This window comes from Lepisma saccharinum, chromosome 26 (genome assembly GCF_977018435.1).
Source record: "Lepisma saccharinum chromosome 26, izLepSacc3.1, whole genome shotgun sequence".
NCBI lineage: Eukaryota > Metazoa > Arthropoda > Insecta > Zygentoma > Lepismatidae > Lepisma > Lepisma saccharinum.
Window position 1 is genome coordinate 3,268,856 of NC_139254.1, and position 13,880 is coordinate 3,282,735.

Consider the following 13,880-nt stretch of genomic DNA (forward strand, 5'->3'; position numbering starts at 1 on the left):
CAGTTTTGCATTCATCACACTGTTACAGTGAACCACCGTGTTACCAGATGACAAACTTTATAAATGAGGACATTTTAAGATTTCATACTCTTAAATAAAAAAAGAGGATATTTTTCATGCAGCACTTCGAACACAAGTTGTGTGTTTACTAGTGTTTTGGTCAGCTTGTAGATCACACATCCCTGTAAAATAATTTTACACCGTTTCAGTATAACTTACAACAGGCCTGCCTCATTTTAGGCAAATGTCTGAATATTCTTACTTAGTATGTCTGTAGTATTATACGGTTGTGAAACTTGGTCTCTAACTTTAAAAGACCACTAATTGAGAATTTTTGAAAATAAAGAACTTAGGAAAATATTTGGACGTAAATGAGATGAAGAAACACGAGAATGGAGAATATTACATAATAATAAACTGCATAAACTATAGCCTATTCATTCTTCGTTGAAAGAAAAGTTTCTTCTCTTGGCGCTTGTGTTGTATTTTCTTACTTTGAAACTGAACACAGAAACAATATCAACAAGTAGCTCATTACCCGGCGTTATCCCAATCTTCTATTAGACAGGAAAATAATGAATTCTAACTATAGTGTAAAATGTAACTAATTTTATTTACAGGTATTTAAAAGTATAAGTACAGTATACAAATTATAAAGTAAAATTCACTATAATATTAATGTAACTCCTAACTTGATTATTAACAACATTTTTAGTTTCACCTCAAGGAGCAAGAATAAATAAATTGAACGGCATTGGGAGCATCACTATTCATCTTAGCGAACCCGAAAGCTATGGATTCCACACTAATATCGGTCGTTTTCGATTATTTTTACATGTCACCCCTTCCCACCCCCATCCCTAGGATTGCCAGGGGAGTCTTACTCCCACAGTATTTCTTTCCAGATTGTAAGTGATATGTGTAGTAAGTTTGGTTGAAATCGCTCCAGGCGTTCGAGAGTTATGCCGGAACAAATATACATACATATATATATACACACACATACATCCATTTATATATATATAGAAGATAATTACAAATATAAAATCTTGTTACGAATCATGAAGTTGTAGCAGTTGTCTATATAACCCCCCCAAAAAAAGAGGGCATTTTCCCCTTTTTTCTAAAAAAAAAACCGCCCTGACCATTTTTAGGACCTAAAAAAAGAGAGGACATGTCCGGGTAAACGAGGACGTCTTGTAACCCTAACCGTGTTCGTTCTTAACTTCAATGCAATGCAGCGTTCATTTGTACCGGATACATAGAAGGTTGTGATGTACGCACCAGCAGACAATAGTAGAGCTTCGCTGACTTTGCTGGAAATGATAATCCTCTGCCGAATCAGCCATTACTGTGAGACATTGTGAAGTGGCTGCCGGTTGAGTCCTGGAAACTTCTATTGTTTAGCTTCGTAGCAATTACGTAGTTTCCTGCGACATTGTGAGTGAATCTCAGAATCCCCAACAATATAGTGCGCGTTTCTTTCTGGAGTTAACATGTACGTCTTGGCAATTTCCGGTACGTATCATTGTAGATGTTGCATTGTTCTCTGTGCTCTCTCTCTTCCCGAACTGTATTGTTTTCTGTCGACGCTATCAATGTTGCCGGAATTTTTTTTCTGTCAGTGATATTATACCACTACTAGGATGTTTTTCTTCTGAGCTTTCGCACATGTACCGGAAAATAAAAGACTTGGCCTCATCCCCTCGAGGCGTTTCTATCACTTACGTCACCCATGCTTTCTAACAAACTTACTCTCTGGCATTCTTAAACCCGAAGGTTTATGGCTGCAGCAACACAAAGCCTTCCGTCGGTCCCTATCTGGACAAGATCAATCCAATCTTTTCCATCCTTACCGATTTCCTTTAGGTCCATCTCAACGTTATCCCTCCATCTTTGTCTTGGCCTTCCTGCAGGTCTCTTACCATCCGCAGCCATGCTTTCACTTTGAAGAAATCGTTTGTTAATGGAAATCGACAACAACAATAATAATAACAACAGCATATATATAACATTAGGGTCTCCACGATGGCGTAGTGGTAACGTCGTCGCCTTGTAATCAAAGGTTCCCGGGTTCGATACCCGGTGGAGGCACATAGTGGTTAAGGCGGACTTGAAACAACAAATCAGTATATAAACACAACATTAAAGTGATACAATACGGTGTACTACGAGAATAGTCATGCACCATCCTCCGTCTGAAAAAGTCGCACAATGAAGTAAATTTGATTTAAACATCTTATCTATTACCATTCCAAATTTTCGAACAGACACAAGACCTCGGCCTGGGCACAAGGTGGATTCATTTAAATCAGTTGATTTTTTTAAAGAAATAATTTATAGAATAATGTACATAAGTAATTTGTAGATATTAGAAATTGCTTTTGGTGAAAGTACATTAACCTCGTAATCATTCAATGATGTTTATTAGGCTCTAAGATAAGAAATGCAAGGGAAAAATATATGTACTGCTGGGAGGAAGAAAGGAAAATGTAATATGTAAACTGTAAACACATGTATATAAATCGTTATTGCCTTGTAATCAAGGGGTCCCGGGTTCGATACCCGGTGGAGGCACAAGTGGTTCGGATCCCACTTTAAACTGTAGGTCCTGTCCCGATTAGCCTTACTGTGCATAAAGTGGACTTAAAACACCAACTCAAACATGTATATAAATTGCTCTTGATTTAAAAAAATCAATCATTTTATGGTTTTGAACTTTAAAAAATATAATTATCCTTAAGATGTAAATAAACATGTCAGCTGATATGTTACAAATTTCAGCTACGAGGACTATAGAAAATATTTTAAGTTAACAATTTTACAGTAGCTCAGTTTACCAGGAAAAAGCCTTTCTATATAAAAAAGATATATCTATATGTATGGTGACAAAAACATATAAGTAATTTTAAGCGTTTTTTTAAAAAAAATATCTGATTTAAATAAAAATCATAAAAAATATTTAAAAAATAAAAATCATTATTTTTATCTACCCTACTTCAATTAATGATTTTATCGTTGTCTGTCATCTTCAGATCGTGGCCACAACGCCTTGTAATCACGGGTTATACATAGTGGTTCGAATCACACTTTAAACTGTAGGTGCATGAAGTGTACCTAAAAACAAACTCAAACTTGTGGCTATGATTAGGGCGGTTACTGGCCATTTGAAAGAACACCCACAATGCCCTGCCCACGACTCGGACAACCGAAGAATGGATGAGCTTTTCAAACCTTTTTCTCATCGAAGAGCACGACCATACCATATCCTGGCATTTTCAAACGTACATTATCTAGACTGGAACGTCGTTTCGTCCATATCAACGGCCCCAGGTTCAAGTCCTGACGTGAGCATTTGTGAGTGTTCCATCATTCGTCGCCGTGATTACCCCAAGAGGAAGAAAAATTAGGTTAATCAAGAAACATGTAAATGTGGCAACGTCGGTTCTTAAATGGGCGTGTATCATTGCGTCATAGGTTATGCTGATAGAGCTGGTGACAAAGGATGTCTCTTTTGCGTAGTTGATCGTAATGAAAGACATTATTGTGCTCTGGGTCGATAACAGCGAAACTGGTTATCGCTCTGTGTTTTAGTAGTTACTCCTACTCGCTTGTTTACACAGTCCTGAAAAAAAATCATAAAGGGCGAAGCCTTGGATGACTTCTGCGTCCTTTCCTAAGGATTTTATATTCTAGAACTTACTACATTTCATATCTAAACAATGCTAGCAGAAAAACTAATGCTACTCTGCACACAGTGCACAGAGTGTCTAACAGTTAAGAAGGTCAAGCATGTTTGCTACTTTTTACATCATGGTGAACTTACATTGTTATTTACCTGTACTGGGATTTGATAAAATTGAATATTTGGAAATCTAAAATTAATTGTATTGAGTTATGGTTAACATTTGTTCACTTCCTTTCTTAAGAAGTACATTCTTGTGTGTGTGAAGTTTTGTATAAATATTAAATAAAGTAATCCCCATCCAGGATGATGTCTCAAGCATTAATTTTTCCATGCATTAATAATTAGTTGGGCTAGGACTTTCATGACTTAGCATATTTTTTTATACATATTTGTCTAGCAACACCTGCTAGAATGTTCCAAAATCAACATAGGTAAAAATACTGTATAAGAATATAGATATAAGAGCGCATATTCATTACGTAGCTTACCTGTAGTTAAGATCGGATTAATTTACATAACAACAAGTTCAATGATATTAATGTCAAATAGATGAATAATTGTATATTTATGAAATAACAAAAATGATGTTACATGTAGTTGGAGAGAAGAAAGTTTCTGATTAATATTTTATGCATATTATTTTAAGTGGTAGTGTACATAAATCTTCTTTGTAATGTCATCCAAAGCCATATGATCCCAATATAATCCTTGCCTTCTAAAAAGTTCAAAGAAAAATAATAACCAACGATTATGCAACAAATGCTAATATTTTCATTACTTAATTTTAGTACTTGGTAAGTCTTTCGGGGGGGGGGGGGGGTCCGTACCCCTGGACCCTCCTAAATACGTTCTTCCTGTCCTTTAAATCCGAATGATCCCAATATAACCCTTGTCTTCCAATAAGTTCAAAGGAAATTGATTGATTGATTTAGTTTATTTTACTTCGCGTTTTGTGCCTATTGGCCCAATTTGCGAAGATGGAGATGAGTGATGAAATTGATGAAAGGACATTCACAAAGAACCAAGCCCGAGCGGGATTCGAACCCGGGACCCTTGGCGTCGCAGTGCGATGTGCTAACCACTCGGCCACAGGGGCCGGCAAGTTCAGAGGAAAGTATACAACAAATGCCAAACGAGTACATTTTCATTATTTAATTTTCGTATTTAATAAGTCTTTCGGGTGGAGAGGGGCGGGGGGGGGGGTCCGGACCCCCTTCCTTCCTGTTCTTCAAAATTCTAAACGAGTATATTTTCATTATTTAATTTTTGTATATTTGTATATTTAAGGACATATCCTTTCATTTCAATCTATCTTTCTTGTTGCGACAACAATGGTACGTAACAGTGTGCTTCCCATCTCATCGGGAGCGTGAAAACAATGCAAATCGAATTTATAGTTATATATTCCCCGATTAACATACTTTTATTTTATGTACTTTGCATAATATTTCAAAATAAAACGTTCAATTGCATACTCATCTTTTTAAAGGTTTGCATTACAAAATGTCTACTTTCCTCCTCCAGCTTTAAATTACTATACTTATTATTGAAATCTGTCGCGAGTTCGAATTTCAACTTTATGGCGAACAAACGACCCGAAGACAAGCCTATCCGTCGCCAATACACAAAGCAAAAATCTGCTTAAAGAACACAGAAAATAAAGCAACAAAGAAAAAATGAATGACCATTGGAAGGGGAAAAGTGACTACGGTTGCCCCCCCTTTGCAGCAGCGTGTATTGTTTCGCTTCGCCCACTCGCTTTCTCCCCTTTATGCGCGGCCTTGCTCCAGAGATTCCTGGAATAGTGGTAGTGCCTGAGTCGAACTATGGAATACAGTAAAACTTCGTTAATCCGGACTAATTGGGGGATAAGTTGACCGGTTTAACGAAAGTCAGGAATAACTGAAATAACCTTAAATAACAGTAGAAAGTGCGGTACTACTTTACTATACCTGAAACACCTGGGAATCATTTCTTTCGCACTTTTTTACATTGCTAACGTACTATTCTGCATTCCGGAACACTTATTTAGGTGAAATAATTGAATTTGTTAGGAAAGTAATGTATATTTCTTACATTTACGAGTACTTACTGTTCTTGTTTATTTCCACACACAACATGGCGATAGCTTACCGTTGATCGTTCCTTGAGCCAGAAAAACCATTGACGTTAGCCCAAAAATTCACGATAGCCCCACAAACCATCACGGGGACGAGGTATGCCTACTAGGTTAGGTTAGGCCTGTTAGGTTTGGTTCCATTAGCACTCCTTTCATTCAATTTAGCATATACGGACAATACGAGAGCGTATTGTGCTCTCATGCAGGAAGCAAATGGCGGCAGCAGCAATAGCGCGTCGGAAATAGATTTTCGTACAAAACCACATGCATTCGCATTAAAATGAATCAAAATTACATTCCCGAACATCAACAACGCTACAGAAAATGATTTGCGTAAGTACTTTCTCCTGTAAATTTGAAGAAATCTGTCTCAGGTATAGTAAAGTGTTACCGAAAGTGCATTAAAACTTCGTTTATAGCAACAAAACACGTTTATTATAGTGTATTTGAAGAGCATAGGTCTAACTACACTATACAGTACAGTAAAATGTAAAGCAATACAATGGAGCCCGTTACGGAACAATATGACCAATGCGATTTTGACTTCTGGCCACATTTAAAACCTTGCATTCTGCTTTCTGTTTGCCTTTTGCCTGTCCGGATTAAGCGAAGTCCTGCTTATCGGATTAACGACGTTTTACTGTATAGTCTTTCAAAGTGGAACTGTGAATGATTTGGTATTTTAAGTCCACTTTATGCACAGTAAGACTAATTGGTACTGGACCTACAGTTTAAAGTGTACCCGAACTTTGGTTGTGTTTGTGCTTTACTTATCCCGTACCGTTATGACATTGTGGAATTATAAACCAAAAATATGTACTTTTCGTGAACTCGCTTCTGGCTGGGAGGTGCGTGTCACTGTGCGGCCGATCACCCCGTGCGTGGGTTTGCACAAGACTATCTTGTTACCTTCCGCATTCTCACCTTTCTCGGCGTCACTGTCTTCATTAGAAATTAGCAGCGTGGAAACCCTCGGTGCTAACGGGTAAAGCAAACCTGACGCAGACACAAGATGGCAGCTTCGTCTTTTGTTACCCGTAATGCAATTCCGAATCGGTATTTGTCCGTTTGCAGGCTTCAAACAAGGTTTTGACGGAACGTCAGTTGCAAGAAGATTACGCGCATGCGCTAGCAGATAACGAAGCGTGGGGTGCGAGGTTTGTTGCAACATACATTACGACATTTATTGTTGATGTATTGCTTTGCTTGCCTTTTCTTATGTTTTTCAAAATACCTTCAGGATGACGTCTCATCGTCCGTTCATTTTATCTGTTGCATTGGCGTTTTTTCCCTCAAATAAATGTGTGGATTCCACTTTATGCGCAGGAAGGCTAATCGGGACTGGACCTACAGTTTCAAGTGGGATCCGAACCTTGTGCCTCCACTGGGTATCAATTCCGAGACCCATTGAGTTGGTGTTTGAAGTCCACTTTGTGCACAGAAAGGCTAACCGGGACTGGACCTACAGTTTAAAGTTGGATCCGAACCACTTCTGCCTCCTGTATCGAAGCCGGGACCCCTTGATTGCAAGGCGAAGACGATACCATTACGCCATCGGGAAGGCCCGCGTTTGAATTAATTTTGCAAATAATTGTTACGTTATATCTACTACAAGGTACACTGGCGCACGTAGAATTTTTTTTCGGGTTAAACTGGAATTGTAATGGTGGATAGCTGCTGTCTAGGGGTACTATACATAATATGCTATTTCGTATATTAGAACTTTCAACTCTAAAAAATGGCAATCGGCTTTCTTTTTTTTGGGGGGGGGGGGTTGCATTTACCACTGGATTTTTCCGAGTTCATCTTTTATTTGAAAATTTTCTCAAAATTTCAGAGAGCCTACGCCAGAGTTATAGACCAAGGACCTACGAAACTTGATCTTGCCCAGAATAGGACCACATGGAAGATCTACAGTGCTGAAGCAAAATACAGTACTTTCGGATCTATAAATGCCAGAGTTAATTTGATTGCTTAGAGTAATTGTTATTGTCACAGAAGTCCTTAAAAATGTAACCAAATGTAATTCTATCACAATTTGACTGCATGAAATCAACAGTAAATTTTAAAAATAAATTGTTTTATCTTTATGCAGTTTCAACATTTTAATAAAAAATATTCACCGTTTGTTTCACTTCTTTGCATATTGAATCGAAATAAATTTCAACATTTACCATTCTAGCAACTCACATTGCAGGACTTGTGCAAGATTTTCAACCTTCGCGTACAGCACATTATTGGATTTCCATACTGCAACTGAAAGCAAACTCTTTATTGAACAATCTAGTGTCCCTCGTTCCACGTTCACTGCTTTGTTATACCCCTACAGATGTACGCCGTGCCAGCTGATTTGAGTTCTGGTTTGGTATTGGCGCTCAGACCAAAAAAAAGAGGGGATTCTTTGCATTCATCGGCATATTGCGCTGTTCTTCCTGTGTTCGAGAGCACGACGTGGCAACGCCTGCCTGTTGCGAAGTCGAGAGATGTGGCAACGTGGGCGAGGAGGCTCTCCCCCCTTCGACTGCGTGTTATTGACACAGATAGGGGGACCGTACCGTACCGCACCGAACCTTGCAGATTGATTAGCGTGCCTTGCCGTGACTGTTCTGTTTGGGCGCCGAGACAGGGAGAGTTTTGGCGCGGTTCGTCACGGCTCGGCCGGCGTGGTTGGCGCGTTCTCCATTGTGTTGGTAGGACGGGAAGTGTGGTGTCGCGAAGAACGGTGGCGGTAGCACCTGGTCGGACGTTGGTTTTTGGCAGGACAGGCCCTGCTGTGTGGTTTTTGCAGTAGTTCCATGCGGATTTTGTGCAAGAGTGCGCGTTGCTGCTGCCGACCGTCGTGATCTTGGCACTGGAAGTCAGGAAAGTGATCTGAAAAACGTGCCCGTTTTCGACAGTGACAGTTGAAAACTACCGGCGTTTTCACGGTTGTTTCCCCACCCTTGGAAGTACACCTCTCCGTTGCAACTTGACAGGATCGTCTGAGAGTGTTACGCACGTAAGTAGAAATTAATTAGTATCCACTGTTTGCGAGTGAAGCGTGTAAAACAATATGTGATCGTGTGCAAGGTGGAAGTTTGGCAAGTCGTAAGCGGCCATTTGTGACAAGCAGGAAGTGACGCTGTCAAACGTGGGCGCAGCGATACGTTTTTTTTTCTTCTTTTGAGGGCGGGGTACGTGGTGTTGCATGAGTGGAGGCGACAACCGCATGCTTTTTAAAACCCGCTGTTCGTTGCAACGGTGCATCCATGTCTAAAAAGATACGAAGATAGTGTTGTTCACTCGCCATCTTTCTTTTGTTCAAGGAATGCCCTGCCGCCAAGGTCACCTACCGGTAGACATAGCTGACGTCCTTCGCTTTAGACTCGTGCACGGTAGCTTTTTTTGGAACAAGAATTGAAACCCGGCATTTTCTGTGATAATGCGTGTGCCCTGGCTTAATTAGTAATGTTGACCGCCGTAGGAAACATGCACGTGTTTTTAACACGTGAAGCCCGACGCGCCTGCGTGTAGTAGTAACATGTGCTTCTTGCTTCGTTGGCGCATATGAATATGGATAGCACCTAGCTTGTTGGCGCCTGAATGTTTCATAATGTTCATCACGATTGGAAGTGTCTCGAGTGGTCAAGGTCTCCCAGTAAAAATAAACACCAGACACAAATGTACCTGTATAAATGATTTTTCTTGGACGAATCAACAGGTTAAGTTTCCTCCACGAATTTGTTTCAACATGGCGGTGGCGCGCAGTAAATTTACAGGAATGAATGTTTTAGTCGGAATGCTTCATTGCGTAATTGCGCGGGAGTTTGGTTTTTGAGCTTGAATGTCATCACAGATTTCGTGTCAGGAATATAGCGTCATTCTTTTAATCAGATGCTCGTGATAGATACTATTTCCTGTTTATACGCAAGTGACGCTGTCCTTGTGCAGCAGAATTATTCATGTGATAGGACGTCCTCATGGTGTACAATTTTTGATCCTGGTGAACAGAGCTTTGAATACTTCCAGTTCTGTGTGTATGAAGTTCGTTGGCCTACAAAGTGGATTTAGATATTTTGAAAATTGTTTTTCTAGGCGTGATTATTATATTGATTTTTTTTTACAATCTGACAACCTTTTAAATAGCTAACCTGGAATGGAATCCGTACTTCCTACCTGGAGGAAATTTGTATTTCCTGAGAATATTTTGCAAAATTTCTGTGCACTTAATTATATACTTAAGCATTTACATTTGGCTTTTTTTTTTGTTTGCTGCAACAGTAATTTTGTGGAGATGGAATATTTTTTGGCCGCGACTATTTTCACCGGTTGGTAATAGCGTGTGGGGCTAATTTCACCAGGTGCCAAAAATAGCGTATGTGGATATTTTCACCAACAAAATTAATTACCTGAATCATACCATAACATTTTTATCTTATTTTATTCATTGGGAGTGTTGCTGAACGTTCGTTCCCATTTGGGGGAGAACCGGAATTTTTTCCACATGTTTAAGCAGCTCCCTCACAGCGTCCTATAAAGTGAGTACCTGGAGGAAACTGGGGGGGGGGGGGGGGGTAAAGGCGGCCTCGGGCGTGGTGCTGATCAAATCACCCCCACCTTTGGCCGTGATCAAGAAAGTGTAGCCCCCTATACACTTTAATGGCATGGTACATAACACAGGGAAGCACTTTACCTTCGACTATTACTGTCACCAGATAGTGAGAATAGAAGGAAGTGCTGAAGACCAGAAATTACATGATCAGGTGTTTGGGAGTATCTACAGAAGTAATTTTAATACTAATAGCCCTAAACCTGACCTGCCTAACCTAACAATGAAAGCATTTAGATACATAATACCCCTTCATACTTATGTCATGTCACATACTAGAAGCACTAGTGCAGATCAGAACATCTCCTGGTATTTTCCCAACTCCATGGCATGCAGAGAAGAAGTACTTTGGTCCTGCACAAAAATAAATACACACCAACATAAGCTTCATACACATCAACAAGTAAACAATACACACATCATATAGCAGGCCAGGCTAGGTTGCAGATCATGTACTACATGCAATTTAAAATCTGGTGTAAATAGCTCCAAAGCTAGCTTAACCACCTGGTGAAAATAGTCACTCCAATATTTTTTATTGCATAGAATCCTGAAGATGTTTGTATCAGTTTGATCCCTTCATATCTCCCATTTACTATTTTCTGCATGCATTGAGATATTTTATCAATCCAGTTGGGGCTTCCCTTAGAGATGTAATCACAATTATGCTGAATCACTTAAAAATTGAAAACCAAAAGTAATTCAGGCTCCAGCACCTTTTTTCTCAGAAGCAAGCTTTATCAAATGCAGACTTAGTAAGACATGAATCTAACTAAGATAAGTTATGAAATGTTATGTTAAAACATTTAATTTATTGTTTAATAAAAATTGGATTAAAAGTAATTAATTCTTGCACCAGAGTGGCCATTGTAAAGAAGTTTCAACTGGCAACCCTGTTAATAAGAATGCAATACTTTCTAATACGTGGCCGACTCTTACCATGTCCATGGGCATCCAGAAGGGGGGGCCTACGCCCTCCCCCCTGGAAAACTGATGTCTACCTAAAAATTATATATTTCACACAATTTCATTTCAGTCACAGTAATAATTATGAATTCGTTTAAGGAACATGATAATTCAGACTGAAAGTGTTTTTTGAGCGGCCATCACTATTTTGGGGGGAAATATGCATCCCTTGCCCCCCCTGACAATTATTTTGCTTGTCCCTCCCTGGAAAAAACCCTGTGGACGTGCATGACCATGTCGCTGCAGATTTTAATATTCAACTGGCAACGTTGCAAGAAATTATAATGGCATGTTTATTATATTGTCCTCCTTCTTTAAAACAAGGGAATGCATATTCCTATAAGTGAACTCGGAATATTAAACATGTTTTTTTACAACTGAATTTAAGAATTCAGGTGTCATGGCGACTAGAGGCACCCTCTATTTTGACACTCCTGCACGTTAGTATTGGTGGGTGTTTTTTACTATTGAATCACATTTGGTGACCCAAGTTATCAGCTTGGTGTCTAATTGGTATGCATTAGTTCTAGTGGTGTGCCCAGGATTTTTGAAACGGAGGGGTTATGTATATTTTTCTTGTCAGCCCTCATTGTCATATTTTTCTTCCTTTGGCATTTTTTTAGGGAATGCTGGACCAAAAAAAAGGGGGGGTTATGACCCCACCTCCCCTTGGGCACGCCACTATTAGTTGCCAATTAGAGCCTAAATATAAAAATGTATCTGATATAATTTTCCTGTTAAAGGCTGTTTTGCTGTTTAGTATGAGTCTCTAAATGTATTTCCTTTGGAGATTGAAAGTGCTAGTGGTGTAGAGATATCACTGTTGCCTTGTGTCCATGGGCCTCAAATTCAATTCCGTAGTAGATGCGAAGTGGTTCGGATCATGCTTAAAATTTTAGGTCTAGTCTTGATTAGCCTTCTCCAACTTAGTTTTAACTAATGAGAGCAATGTTTTGGCATTTTTTGTTTTGTCAGCTGTTCAACCTTTCTTCTTTCCGTCCTTATGCTTTATGCAGTTACATCAAGTGGATTATTCCTAGAGAATTTGAAAATAGTACTTTAAAAGCATGCATGTAAATTCCAACCATCGAACTGTCTTGGTCTGCTGGTAGCCTTGAACAGGGGGTAAAAAAAAGTACAGTGTGCCTGAATTTTAAAAATTGAATACTATGTATTTAAAGAAAAAGATGAATTTACATTTTTTTTAACAAGTGGTACAGTACCAGTATGTGATTTTTTAACCTGGCATTGGTCTACAATCTGAGAGTAACGCCGATGGTCAACATGTTAGCATGGCGCCAACACCTTCATTTTTCCAAATGTTGATCTTTTTTGGTTCTCATTATCATTTTTGTTCATTATGTTAATATTGCACGTCGTCGTTTCGTTACATCCAATGTACTGTGGCCCACGAACATTTCTGTGAGTTTTATTGTCAATTTTGTCCATTAACCATGGCAATATATGGATATTGACAATCATGAAGAAAAGCCCGACCCTGTGGTCGAGTGGTTAGCACATCGCGCTGCGACGCCAAGGGTCCCGGGTTCGAATCCTGGTCGGGCTTGGTTGTTTGTGAATGTCCATTCATCAATTTCATCATTTCATCACTCATCCCCATCTTCGCAAATTAGCCAAGAGGCACAAAACGCGAAGTAAAATAAACTAAATCAAAAAAAAAAAAAAAAAAAAAAATCATGAAGAAAATTATTGTAGATTAGGCACATGGGCAGTGTACTACGTAGAAATTTTCTGCGAAAAATGCATGTCAAAATGTGGGTCTCCCTGATCTACAATAATTATCATCTCTACACTGGGAGGAACCAGGCAACGTTGAAGTCTACTGTGTTTTGAAGACAACAGATTCCATTGCGGTGGCACTGGCAGAAACGATTCCACGCAGGTAAAACAGCGATAGCAAAAAATCTGTTGAGGCCAGGCTGGCTCGGTAGCTCAGTGGATAGAGCAATGGCATGGTATGCCAGAGACCTGGGTTTGAGTCCTGTACGAGCCTGCATTTTTCGCTGAAAATTTCTACGTAATCATGAAGAAGGTCACATAAACACAAGAGGACCAATACTATTCACAAAATCTAAGCTAGAGACCGAAGCTTGCTATTATTATCATTTGCATGTGTTTTTTTGCAAAAATGCTGTAAGTACTCCAAGCATAAGTGGTTTGTTTCCTTGGAAGGTCCAAACTTTGGGCTCACATTTCTCCATTATTTGTGGTTTCCGCAACCTGCATCAAACTCTTTTACATTAAACCTTGAAATAAATCAGAGGTTCCCTATCTCCCTCTCACTTGGCAACTCATGTTTTATGGACAGTGTGTGTACCTTTCATTGCTATGCATGATATTAGCTGGTAAAGTAATTAATGAACAGTTAATCATTGAGAGTAGTTTAAATGAATCATTCTTTCTAATAAACGGTCATGGTTACAATTTCGTAGCAAGATTCACAAGCTGTACTGGAGGTCTGGGTTCGTGTTTAGAAACGATTACAAAGTGGGTTTGAA

General features: G+C 39.2%; 1 protein-coding gene across 15 annotated transcripts in view; it reads left to right on the top strand.

The window, feature by feature from the left end:
• heph (polypyrimidine tract-binding protein 1 heph) overlaps positions 1–13,880 on the top strand; it is a 1,248,713-nt gene that overhangs the window by 732,166 nt on the left and 502,667 nt on the right. For 7 of the 15 annotated variants that reach the window (XM_083112798.1, XM_083112793.1, XM_083112801.1 and 4 more), the window contains exon 1: positions 8,447–8,805. The exons of 2 other annotated variants lie outside the window; for them this stretch is intronic. The gene's annotated coding sequence lies outside the window, so the exon portion shown is untranslated. Of the gene's footprint in view, positions 1–8,445; positions 8,806–13,880 lie in introns of those variants that run through there. 6 more of the 15 variants (XM_083112802.1, XM_083112806.1, XM_083112803.1 and 3 more) reach the window with 2 other exon arrangements.